We start from the raw sequence: 12,666 nt of genomic DNA on the forward strand, positions 1-12,666 counted from the left end.
TATATATATACGTGTATATATACACGTGTATATATATGTATATATATATATATATATATATGTATGTATGTATGTATGTATGTATGTATATATATATGCATGTAATAATGTGGCCACACATTATTCAAACCCCACACAAAAACATCAAATAACCACGCTCACATTCATCCTCGACTGTGGTTATAACTGATGTCCCAAAGCTAACATTTGTCCTCATCTCGGTGGATAAGATAAATCTTAATTAAGACGTTCAAGAGATTTGTGTCCTCATTAAGCTTGATAAAACATAAAAGACGTCGTTACAGAGATCTCAGAAAAAGGGAAAGGCGACCGTGTTCTCTATACGTTTCCTTTTTCTGTCGAGCACTTCATGCTTTTTGATGGGCTTTCAGGGCAGATTAAAAGTCACATGCAACGTACACACACACACACACACACACACACGCACACACGCACACACACACACACACACACACACACACACACACACACACACACACACACACACACACACACACACACACAATGTCAGAGCAGCCTACAGTTTCAAAGAATCACATTTATGAGATTGCCAATAAACTCATGCAACCTCAAAGGAATACAAATGGCTTTTCCAGAAATCTACATCAAACTGACAAATCCTGTTAAGATCTTATTTAAAGTTCTTTCTCAGAAATGCACTGAAGCATTAAAGTCATGTGTCAAGTCGTTTCCAACATTAGGGAATATACTGAGTTTCTTCCTGATTAAAATTAAAAATACCAAATTTGGCATTATATGGTTTTACCAGACAGTCATGCAAAAAAAAAACAATCTGTCATTTTTTGTATTAAACAAACATTTGATGCACTATATTGGACAGAGATTTTGTATTCTAGATACAAGGGTATGCTCTGTTGTCGTAAAACCTGTTATTACCACCACAAAAAGTTTGATTAATATTATAAAAAAATTGGGTTACCGGTAATATTTATATAAACATGGAAAACACCTAATTTGGAGATGTGTTTTTATTGAGAGCCACATCGCAGTAATGGCTTCCTTAAGAAGACCTCTTTTTTAAATTAATTTAAATTATGCTTGCGGGTAATAACCTGTGATTAATCATGATTGATCGAAATTCAAGTGTGATGCATCTGTTTTTAAAAAACATAATTTGTCAGCACTAATATAAATGTATAATCATCTCATGATATCATTACACAATTGCCTATGCATTAGATTGTTAGATTTAATGTACAAATTAATGGATAATTTGCTTTGAAATCACAAGTAAAAGTGTCAAGCAGATATTTAACTATTATTTATTTACAAAAATGCTTTGTAATACAGTATATAATAATACAATATATGGCATGATCAGACGATATTAAAGTTTAAAACATATGCATTTTTTTAATGTAAAAATTGAAAGAATGAATGCATTCAATAAAAAAAAAAAAAAACAGAGGTACTGTATTTTCTTACCACACATTTTTTCCAGGCACACAAAATGACGTAGCGGGTTGGATCTGGCCCTTGGGCCTTAACTTCCCCTTCCTGTCCAAAATACTGGAACGTGCCGTCGCCACTCAACTCAAAACTCACCTCACTTCCAACGATCTGTTCGAACCATTTCAATCCGGCTTCCGCGCACGTCACAGCACTGAAACAGCCCTTCTCAAAGTCACCAATGACCTCCTCCTCTCCTCAGACTCTGGCCACCTCAGTATTCTCCTCCTCCTTGACCTCACAGCACCTTTTGACACCATCAGCCACACCATCCTCCTTTCCCGCCTGGAATCATCCCTCAACATCACCGGCTCTGCCCTCTCCTGGTTAAGGTCATATCTCACTAACAGACAACAACACATCAGTATAAACAACTGCACCCCCTCCACTGCCCCTCTGTCACAAGGTGTCCCCCAGGGTTCGGTGCTTGGTCCACTTCTCTTCATCCTGTACATGCTCCCCCTTGGTAACATCACACTGCAAAAAGTCAGTGTTCAAAAACAAGAAAAAAAAATACAAAAATTAGGAGTATTTTATTTGAACTAAGCAAAATTATCTGCCAATAGAACAAGAACATTTGGCTTGTCAAGACTTTCCAAAACAAGTAAAATTAGCTGACTTCAATGAACCCAAAAGTACCTTAAAATAAGTATATTCTCACTAATAACAAGTGCACTTTTCTTGGTAGAAAAAAAAGAGACCTTTTTGCTCAATATGTTGAAAAATATTCTTAAATTAAGTAAATGCTAGTGCCATTATCTTGACATAATGATATGCGCTCAGCATTAAATTTCTTGAAAGCAGCAAACTTATACTAAAAACTAATTTATTGTTCTTAATGGAAAGGCAACAAGGCAACCGTTTGTTACTCTCGGGGTTTCCTAGCGCATATATACAGCCCGGCCAAAAAGATTTTAATTGTAATTTCGAAGAATTTATCTGAATGCGCATGAACCTTTTCTGTTCAAAATTGTTAGAAATGTCACATGTTAAATGTTTAAATATTAACTGTCAGTTTACTGTACTGTGCCAACTGTACTACTATATGAGTACTTATTTTCTACTGTTTCATTGAAAATAAAACAGCAAAGTCCATTTGGCTGTTATCTGTTTTAATTATGAAACACAATTGTGTCAAAGTCATGATTTTTTTTTTCATGCTTGAAAAAAGAAATTATTACTTTAAAAAAAAGTAGTTTTACACTTGTGAGTGTTGATGACACAGCTTTGCAACAGTTGATATTCTAGTTTTACTCAATATAGGTCATAAAATCTCAGCTACAAGCTGTAATATCTTACTGAGATAATTTAAGACCAAAACCCTTAAAACAAGTAAAACACTCTAACATAAAATCTGCTTAGTGAGAAGAATTATCTTATCAGACAGAAAATAAGCAAATATCACCCTTATTTGAGATATTTAATCTTACTTAGATTTCAGTTTTTGCAGTGCATCCGCCGCCATCACCTCCCCTTCCACGGCTACGCAGATGATGTCCAGCTATACATCTCCACAAAATCCATCTCCTCCATAACTCTCACCACCCTGACCGACTGCCTCATTGAAATCAAATCATGGATGCACTCCAACTTCCTCAAACTCAACTGTGACAAATCTGACATGCTCATCATCGGCCCCAAATCCCTCACCAAAACTGCTCACAACTTCCACCTCTCTGTCGACAACTCCGCTCTGTCCCCATCCAATCACATCCGCAACCTCGGAGTCTTTCTGGACAATAACCTCTCTTTTCAACACCATGTCAACCACGTCACAAGAACTGCTTGTTTCCACCTCAAAAATATTGCCCGTCTCCGTCCATCCCTCTCCTTCTCTGCCGCTGAAACCCTGATCCACGCCTTCATCACCTCCAGATTTGACTACTGTAACAGCATCCTCTACGGCTCATCTTGCAAAATTCTCAATAAACTCCATTACATTCAAAACTCTGCCGCCCACCTCCTCACCCACACCCGCTCCCGTGAGCACATCACCTCAGTCCTCCAGAAACTCCGCTGGCTCCCCGTTCCTCACCGGATCCACTTTAATATCCTCCTCCTCACCCACAAAGCCCTCCACAACCAAGCCCCCTGCTACCTCACCAACCTGCTTCACTGCCATACCCCTTCACGCAGCCTCCGCTCCTCTGATGCCAACCTCCTCTCCCCACCACTCAGAACCAAACTCCGTACCTGGGGTGATAGAGCCTTCTCCATCACTGCTCCCACCCTCTGGAACACTCTTCCCAAACCCATTCGTGACTGCCCAGACCTTCTCACCTTCAAAAGCCTTCTCAAAACACACCTATTCAGATCTGCTTTTAACCAGTGATTAGTGATTAGTGTTCTGTGTCTTGTTATGTCCTGTCTTGTAATTGTCCTGTATTATTATGTATTGTACAATGTGCTGCTTTTATATTTCCTGTATTTTATATTATTACTTTAAAGGCCTACTGAAACCCACTACTACCGACCACGCAGTCTGATAGTTTATATATCAATGATGAAATCTTAACATTGCAACACATACCAATACGGCCGGGTTAACTTATAAAGTGCAATTTTAAATTTCCCGCTAAACTTCCGGTTGGAAACGTCTATGTATGATGACGTATGCGCGTGACGTCACGACGGCAACGGAAGTATTCGTACCCAATGTGTCACCATACAAACTGCTCTGTTTTCATCGAACAATTCCACAGTATTCTGGACATCTGTGTTGGTGAATCTTTTGCAATTTGTTTAATGGACAATGGAGACTGCAAATAAGAAAGTTGTAGGTGCGATCGGTGTATTAGCGGCTGGCTACAGCAACGCAATCAGGAGGTTGTGTTGTGTTTGAGCTGGATAGCAGATGCACTACCATGAGTACAGCTTTGGCTTCCAAACATTTGATCGCTTGCCCGTACGTGCGTGTCGCTATGTGCATGTCACGTACGTAACTTTGGGGAAATATATGTTTCTTGCCGACTCTGATGGCGGCCGGGGTGTCGTCGAAAGCTACAACGCCCGCCACCGCCGCCGCTCCGTAGTTAGCTTCAATTGTTAAGTTTCGCCAAGCTGGAAATTATTAACCGTGTATTTACATGTTCATGGTTTAATAGTATTGTTGATCTTCTGTCTATCCTTCCAGTCAGGGTTTTTTAAAATTTTGTTTCTATCTGCGTTTGAGCCCGATGCTATCATGTTAGCTCCGTAGCTAAAGTGCGTCAACGATGTATTGTCGTGGAGATAAAAGTCACTGTGACTGTCCATTTCGCGTTCTCGACTCTCATTTTCAAGAGGATATAGTATCCGAGGTGGTTTAAAATATAAATCCGTGATCCACAATAGAAAAAGGAGAGTGTGTGGAATCCAATGAGACCTTGTACCTAAGTTACGGTCAGAGCGAAAAAAGATACACCCCGCACTGCCTCTCTAGTCCTTCACTCTAACGTTCCTCATCCACAAATCTTTCATCCTCGCTCAAATTAATGGGGTAATCGTCGCTTCCTCGGTCCGAATCTCTCTCGCTCCATTGTAAACAACGGGGAATTGTGAGGAATCCTTCCTCCTGTGACGTCACGCTACTTCCGGTATAGGCAAGGCTTTTTTTTATCAGCGACCAAAAGTTGCGAACTTTATCGTCGTTGTTCTATACTAAATCCTTTCAGCAAAAATATGGCAATATCGCGAAATGATCAAGTATGACACATAGAATGGATCTGCTATCCCCGTTTAAATTAAAAAAATTCATTTCAGTAGGCCTTTAAACTGTTTTATATTTACATTTTTTATCCTGTAAAGCGTCTTTGAGTGCTCTGAAAAGCGCTATACTAAATAAAATGTATTATTATTATTATTAAGTTTGACACCTGTGCCCTACATGGTAATATTGATTAGCCAAAAGAAACATGTTTTGTTTTGTTTTGTTTTTAATTTAAAAAATACTACATTTGGAGATGGATATGATTTATTGAACAACGAGAAGCTACCGGTAAGTCAATCAATCAATCAATCAATGTTTATTTATATAGCCCTAAATCACAAGTGTCTCAAAGGGCTGTACAAGCCACAACGACATCCTCGGTACAGAGCCCACATACGGGCAAGGAAAACTCTCCCCAGTGGGACGTCAATGTGAATGACTATGAGAAACCTTGGAGAGGACCGCATATGACACCCCCCCCCCCCCCCCCTCCTCTAGGGGAGACCGAAAGCAATGGATGTCGAGTGGGTCTGACATAATATTGTGAAAGTCCAACACATCAGCGAAAGTCCAGTCCATAGTGGGGCCAGCAGGAACCATCCCGAGCGGAGACGGGTCAGCAGCGTAGAGATGTCCCCATCTGATGAACAGGCTAGCGGTCCACCCCGGGTTTGGAGCAGAGTAGAAAAGAAAAGAAACGGCAGATCAACTGGTCTAAAAAGGGAGTCTATTTAAAGGCTAGAGTATACAAATGAGTTTTAAGATGAGACTTAAATGCTTCTACTGAGGTAGCATCTGTAACTTTTACCGGGAGGGCATTCCATAGTATTGGAGCCCGAATAGAAAACGCTCTATAGCCCGCAGACTTTTTTTGGGCTCTGGGAATCACTAATAAGCCGGAGTTCTTTGAACGCAGATTTCTTGCCGGGACATATGGTACAATACAATCGGCAAGATAGGCAGGAGCTTGACCGTGTAGTATTTTATACGTAAGTAGTAAAACCTTAAAGTCGCATCTTAGGTGCACAGGAAGCCAGTGCAAGTGGGCCAGTATAGGCGTAATATGATCAAACTTTCTTGTTTTTGTCAAAAGTCTAGCAGCCGCATTTTGTACCATCTGTAATCTTTTAATGCTAGACATAGGGAGGCCCGAAAATAAAACGTTACAGTAATCGAGACGAGATGTAACGAACGCATGGATAATGATCTCAGCATCGCTTGTGGACAAAATGGAACGAATTTTAGCGATATTACGGAGATGAAAGAAGGCCGTTTTAGTAACACTCTTAATGTGCGACTCAAACGAGAGAGTTGGGTCGAAGATAATACCCAGATTCTTTACAGAGTCACCTTGTTTAATTGTTTGGTTGTCAAATGTTAAAGTGGTATTATTAAATAGATGTCGGTGTTGAGCAGGACCGATAATCAGCATTTCCGTTTTCTTAGCGTTGAGTTGCAAAAAGTTAGCGGACATCCATTGTTTAATTTCATTAAGACACGCCTCCAGCTGACTACAATCCGGCGTGTTGGTCAGCTTTAGGGGCATGTAGAGTTGGGTGTCATCAGCATAACAGTGAAAGCTAACACCGTATTTGCGTATGATGTCACCTAGCGGCAGCATGTAAATACTAAAGAGTGCAGGGCCAAGAACCGAACCCTGGGGAACTCCGCACGTTACCTTAACATAGTCCGAGGTCACATTGTTATGGGAGACACACTGCATCCTGTCAGTAAGATAAGAGTTAAACCAAGACAAGGCTAAGTCTGTCATCCCAATATGCGTTTTGATACGCTCTAATAAAATATTATGATCAACAGTATCGAAAGCGGCACTAAGATCAAGAAGCAGCAACATAAATGAAGCATCAGAATCCATCGTTAGCAATAGATCATTAGTCATTTTTGCGAGGGCTGTCTCCGTAGAGTGATTTGCCCTGAAACCGGACTGAAAAGGTTCACAGAGATTGTTAGACGCTAAGTGTTCATTTAGCTGCTGTGCTACAATTTTTTCGAGGATTTTTGAGATAAACGGAAGGTGGGACACCGGCCGGTAGTTTACCAGGAGATCAGGATCGAGGTTAGGTCTTTTGAGTAGAGGATGAATAACCGCTTTTTTGAATGCTAGGGGAACAGTGCCAGAGGAAAGTGATAAGTTTATAATATTTAACACTGATGGACCTAGTAATACAAAAAGCTCCTTGATAAGTTTCCCAGGAATTGGGTCAAGTAAACATGTTGTTTGTTTTGTCCCATTTACACATTTTTACAATTCCTCCAATGTTATTTCATCAAAGAGAGAGAAACTATTTTGGAGGGCGGTATCCGTCGTATATACAGTCGTATCTGTGTTAATAGAACCCAGTTGTAGCTGAGATGCATTGTCTTTAATCTCTTTTATAATGACTTCAATTTTCTTATTAAAGAAATTCATAAAGTCATCTGCTGAGTGGGTGGAGCTACTGGGAGAAGTCCCTTGTTGGGTTAGCGATGCTACTGTACTAAACAGAAATTTAGGATCATTTTTGTTGAGGTGGATGAGATTTGAGTAATATTTAGCTTTAGCTGAGGTAAGCATGCGTTTATAAGTTATTAAACTATCACACCATGCTTGATGGAAAACCTCAAGTTTAGTCGCATGCCATTTGCGTTCCAGCTTTCTACATGATAATTTCTGGGCTTTAGTTTCTTCTGTAAACCATGGGGTACGCCTTTTAGGGGCCCTTTTTAGCTTTAGCGGTGCTACACTATCAATGGTGTCGCGCAGGGCGTCATTAAAGTTGTTAGTGAGGTTATCAATAGAGCCCACATAATTTGGGAATGGTGCCATTACCGAAGGCAGTAGGTCAGTAAGAGTCGTCGTTGTGGCAGCATTAATGCATTAATGTTGACAATGAGTCAGAACTTCGAATTTTATAAGGTAATGATCGGACATTACTTTAGTGTACGGGAGTATCGTAACTTTAGAGGTGGTGACACCCCTGACAAGCACTAGATCTATCGTATTACCGTTGCGATGCGTGGGTTCATTTATTATTTGTGTAAGACCACAGCTATCAATTATAGTCTGGAGCGCCACGCATGGAGGGTTCGATGGGGTATTCATATGGATATTAAAGTCCCCCATTATGATTATATTGTCGGCGTGCGTCACTAGATCAGCAACAAACTCTGAGAATTCACTGATGAAGTCCGAATAGGGCCCAGGGGGGCGGTAGATAACAGCCAGGTGGAGAGGCAGCGGTGTGACAAACCTCAAAGTGAGCACCTCAAACGAGTTATATTTATTATTTAGGTTAGGTGTAAGATTATAGTTTTCATTGTATATTAGTGCGACACCCCCTCCCCTTTTAAGAGGTCGGGCAACATGTGTATTGGTATAGCCAGGAGGAGATGCCTCATTTAGCGCAAAAAAAACGTCTGGTTTGAGCCAGGTCTCGGCGAGACCAACGATGTCAAGTTTGTTGTCTCTAATGACTTCATTAACTAATAGCGTTTTGGAAGATAATGATCTTATGTTTAAAAAGCCCATATTATAGGTAGTGGGCTGTTTTGAGGATTGTTTGTTGAAATTATCCGAAGTAGCAATATTAATAATGTTGCGTTTATTATGCGTATTGCACTTTAAATAGTTTCGACCATATCTAGGAATTGATACGACGGGGATATTCAGATTGTTTGCTTGATGTTGTGATAAACTGAACGCATCATAGTTAGCTACCTCAGTACAATGTATGTCTGCCTCTGACACGGTCACAAAAGAAAAAACATTATGTGAGTTGTGTTTTATTCTAAGAGAATTGCTATGTGTGCAGGGATTATCCAGCCTGACGCCGGCTAGTTCTAGTTTAAATGTCTTCTTACCCGGAGACTCCACGCTTCTTTGGTTAGCTTTTCTCTTTGTTGTTAGCCCAGCTCGGCATCCCCGCTTCTGCTTCCGCTCGCACCGCTTATGTCGTCTCCATTGGCGGTCACCGCTAGCACTTGACTCCGCTGCTACAAAGGCCGCTCGATGTAGCCCACAAAGTATTCCCATGCTAGCGAGGAGGTCCACCGTACATGCATCTTTCAGTCTATAACGACCCGATCCATCCACATCCAGAATTGTCTGTCGGTCGTATGTGATCACAGAGTGTTCACGCTTTGAGCCAGCCATGAAATTGACAGAAATGACGGGTGTTTTTTGCCAAATCACTCTACACTCCCAAGAGCGTTAGCATAGCCGCTGCATTCCCATGCGCCGCCATTTTGCCAAAAAAGTCTGTTTCGTTGTTTTCTAGTTGAAAAAATTCACCAAATTTGGAGATACGTGCTTTTTCGAAAAGTCTGCACTGTTATTGTCGGAAACATGTTATTATCTACACCAAGGATGTGATTGTTGTTTGATTGCAGGCACTCTAACACAAAACAAATCAACCAGTTTCTACAAAATTGAGATATAATTTGTATACAAATAAGCGACAATAAACATGTGTTTAGAGATGGACATGGTTTTAATTTACCAACAAGAAGCAAAGTCTATTTTGTTGTTTTGTTTTTTTTTAATGAAAAAAAACCCCACCAAATTTTCACCAGACAACAATATTTTTAAGGGCAGCGCTGTTACTGTCGGAAAACAATTACTTACACCAAGAATGTGATTGTTATTTGATTGCTGACAGTCGAAAATTGACAAATAAAAAAAAAAAATTGGGATAAAATTCATATACAAATGGAATAATCGCCAAATTTGAAAATACATGGTCTTATGGTTAAAGGTGCCATATGTAATAATGTGGCCAGAAATGGTACTGCAATCAAGGTCAAAATTCTGTAGTCCGCTCCCCCTCTCCCTGACTGAGGTTGCCAGATTCGCAGCCGAATCCAGCTTGAACGACTGGGCTACTACTTATTGTCGGTACTATCAGAAAACAAAGACTAAAACGAACTGCAACCAACCCTAGCAATGGTTCTACTGGTGAAAATAAGTAGAGCATGCTTAGCAGCCTATTGTACGCCCAAAACTAAAGAGGAGACATTTTACCAAGGTATGCTTATAGGCTACACAAATGAGGAATTATTTTATCATGTGATTTGGCTGTCTCCATATGTTTCACATTGCCATGATGACAGCCATGCTAATTTTGGAGTATCAGCATATTGAGAACAAAATAGGCACTGACACTACCCATATCTACAGGTTTATTTGTCGAAAATATATTTTGCCGTCAGTTCGAATACACATGGACATATAGGCTAACGGGCATATATTTCCCCCGTTAGCCTATATGTCGATGTGAAGCACTATCACACTAAGTTTTTGTGGCACGAACATACTAGCTTTTTAGACAGGATCATAGACTGTATTGGACAATATAATTTACATACGAAATGTCCATTTCCATTTATTACAAGTAATAAGAAAACGTAAATGCCTGACTTACCTATCAAGGAGGAAATTACCAAGTTTGGCGTCCGCCTTCAATCAATCAATCAATGTTTATTTATATAGCCCTAAATCACAAAAGTCTCAAAATCGTCTTCATCTTTCAAAGGCATCCCCGATACAAATCCTTGTTTTGTTCCTGGTTTTGTATTGAATACGTAGAGAATCGTAACGGCGCCTTTTAGATTTACTAAGGTCTGACATGTTTAGTAACTTTACCAGTGGCAGTAGCTCGACGAAGAGGGCGGTGCGTAACTGGCAAGCTGTATGTGACACACTCACAGACTTTCTAATTGGTCAAACGGTAGAGGGCGGGACATCGGAATTGAAACAATAACAAGATTTTGGGGCTGTAAATCTAATTTTGAAATGAGCATATCCCGGCTGAACTACCGTTATCAGTTATAAAGGTATTCGAAAAGAACATGATTTATTAATGACTTTTGGAAATATCAGGGCCATTTAATGATGACTTGACATGAAAATTATTACATATGGCTCCTTTAAGCGACAATAAAAATATCATTGGATTTATTTTATTTTTTCATGAAGCAAAGTAATTTTTAGGGGTTTTAAAAAAACTGCCTCAATTTGGAGATACATGCTTTTTATCAGACAACTGTTACAATTGTTACATAATTTTGGTTGTATAAAAAAATAAAAATAATAATTCAATTTTAAAATGTATGCTTTTTATCAGACAACACAAAAATGCACCAATTAATACAACATTTTGATGTGTTATTGAAAAAATATTATTTAAAATTTTGGTGCATTAGGGTGAAAATATGCATTTCACTTTTCGGCATTGCGTCTTTCAACCAAAAAAAAAACACTTAATTTCCCATTTCACCATCGACAAATTGATATCAATATTTGCTTTGCCGGGAGAAACGTCGACCCACTCCTCCGTCGATCCAAATTGATTGTAAAATAGTTTTCTGCTGACACTGATGCATTGTGAGTTCTAATATGCACTGAATGTGTGTGTTTGTGCGTGTATGTGTTTATGCATGTGTGTGTGTGTGTGTGTGTGTGTGTGTGTGTGTGTGTGTGTGTGTGTGTGTGTGTGTGTGTGTGTGTGTGTGTGTGTGTGTGTGTGTGTGTGTGTGTGTGTGTGTGTGTGTGTGTGTGTGTGTGTGTGTGTTCAACACTGATGGATGCCATGGGTGAAATGACATTATGAACAGAGTGATGATGTCAGGCCTTTCTCCAGTCTATGTTTACTTACTGGTAATGATAACGAACCAGCACCGTGGAAACAACGCACTTGCTATCGTAAATAATTTATACTTTAAACTTAACATTAGTTTTAGCATACAAATAAGTTTGCATCAAAAAAGCGGCGAGCATGTTTATGTAAAACAAATAATACTCCAATATGTGTGCATATAACATATTTGCATCACTCACACCATGTTAAAGGTGCGAGAAGACTATTTAGCTTCCCCATGTGTCTCTTTAAGAGGAAATGATGATGTTTGCCATTCTGACAGTGTTTGCACTTTCCACCAGCTGGCAGCTCCATCACCTTGCCCAAGGGTGAACAACGCTTTAAACCACGCTCGCTGGGCTGTAAGCTCTCATTACTGGCTGTCTTGTGTGTTTTTGTTAAAGATGTTTTTGTTTAGTGAGCTTCAGTCTGTATTTTAGTGAGTTGGTTGTTTGCTTAGATAGAATAATCACATGTTTTCTATTTCCCCTTGTCATTACAGTCAAAACCCCACCAAAGGACTGGAGTGGAACACTATCACCGGGACAATTGTTGGTCCACAGGTCAGTTAGCTTAAGTGTCCACTTTCATACAAAATTGACTTTTGTTTGATGTTAAAATCTGTTATTTTCCTAACTTGTTTGGCATTCAGTCACTGTTGAAGTCTCATAGACATGATAACACTTCAGTCCTCCTTAAAGAGGAACTGCGCTTTTTGGGGGAATTTTTCCTATCTTCACAATCATTATAAAAGACATGACAGCGGATGGATTTTTTTTCAATGCATTGTAACTCATAAATAAATGTTAAAAAAAAGTCCACTTACAGCGGTGCCAGTGAAGGGTCTTCTAT

At 39.7% G+C, this 12,666-nt stretch overlaps 1 long non-coding RNA gene across 1 annotated transcript in view; it reads left to right on the forward strand.

The window, feature by feature from the left end:
- LOC133662869 (uncharacterized) overlaps positions 1–12,397 on the forward strand; it is a 44,001-nt gene extending 31,604 nt beyond the window's left edge. The window contains exon 3 of the long non-coding RNA XR_009828181.1: positions 12,317–12,397. This is a non-coding gene — a long non-coding RNA (uncharacterized LOC133662869). The remainder of the gene's footprint in view (positions 1–12,316) is intronic.
- The last annotated feature ends 269 nt before the right edge of the window (positions 12,398–12,666 follow it).

This window comes from Entelurus aequoreus, linkage group LG02, assembly GCF_033978785.1.
Source record: "Entelurus aequoreus isolate RoL-2023_Sb linkage group LG02, RoL_Eaeq_v1.1, whole genome shotgun sequence".
NCBI classification, from domain to species: Eukaryota; Metazoa; Chordata; class Actinopteri; order Syngnathiformes; family Syngnathidae; genus Entelurus; species Entelurus aequoreus.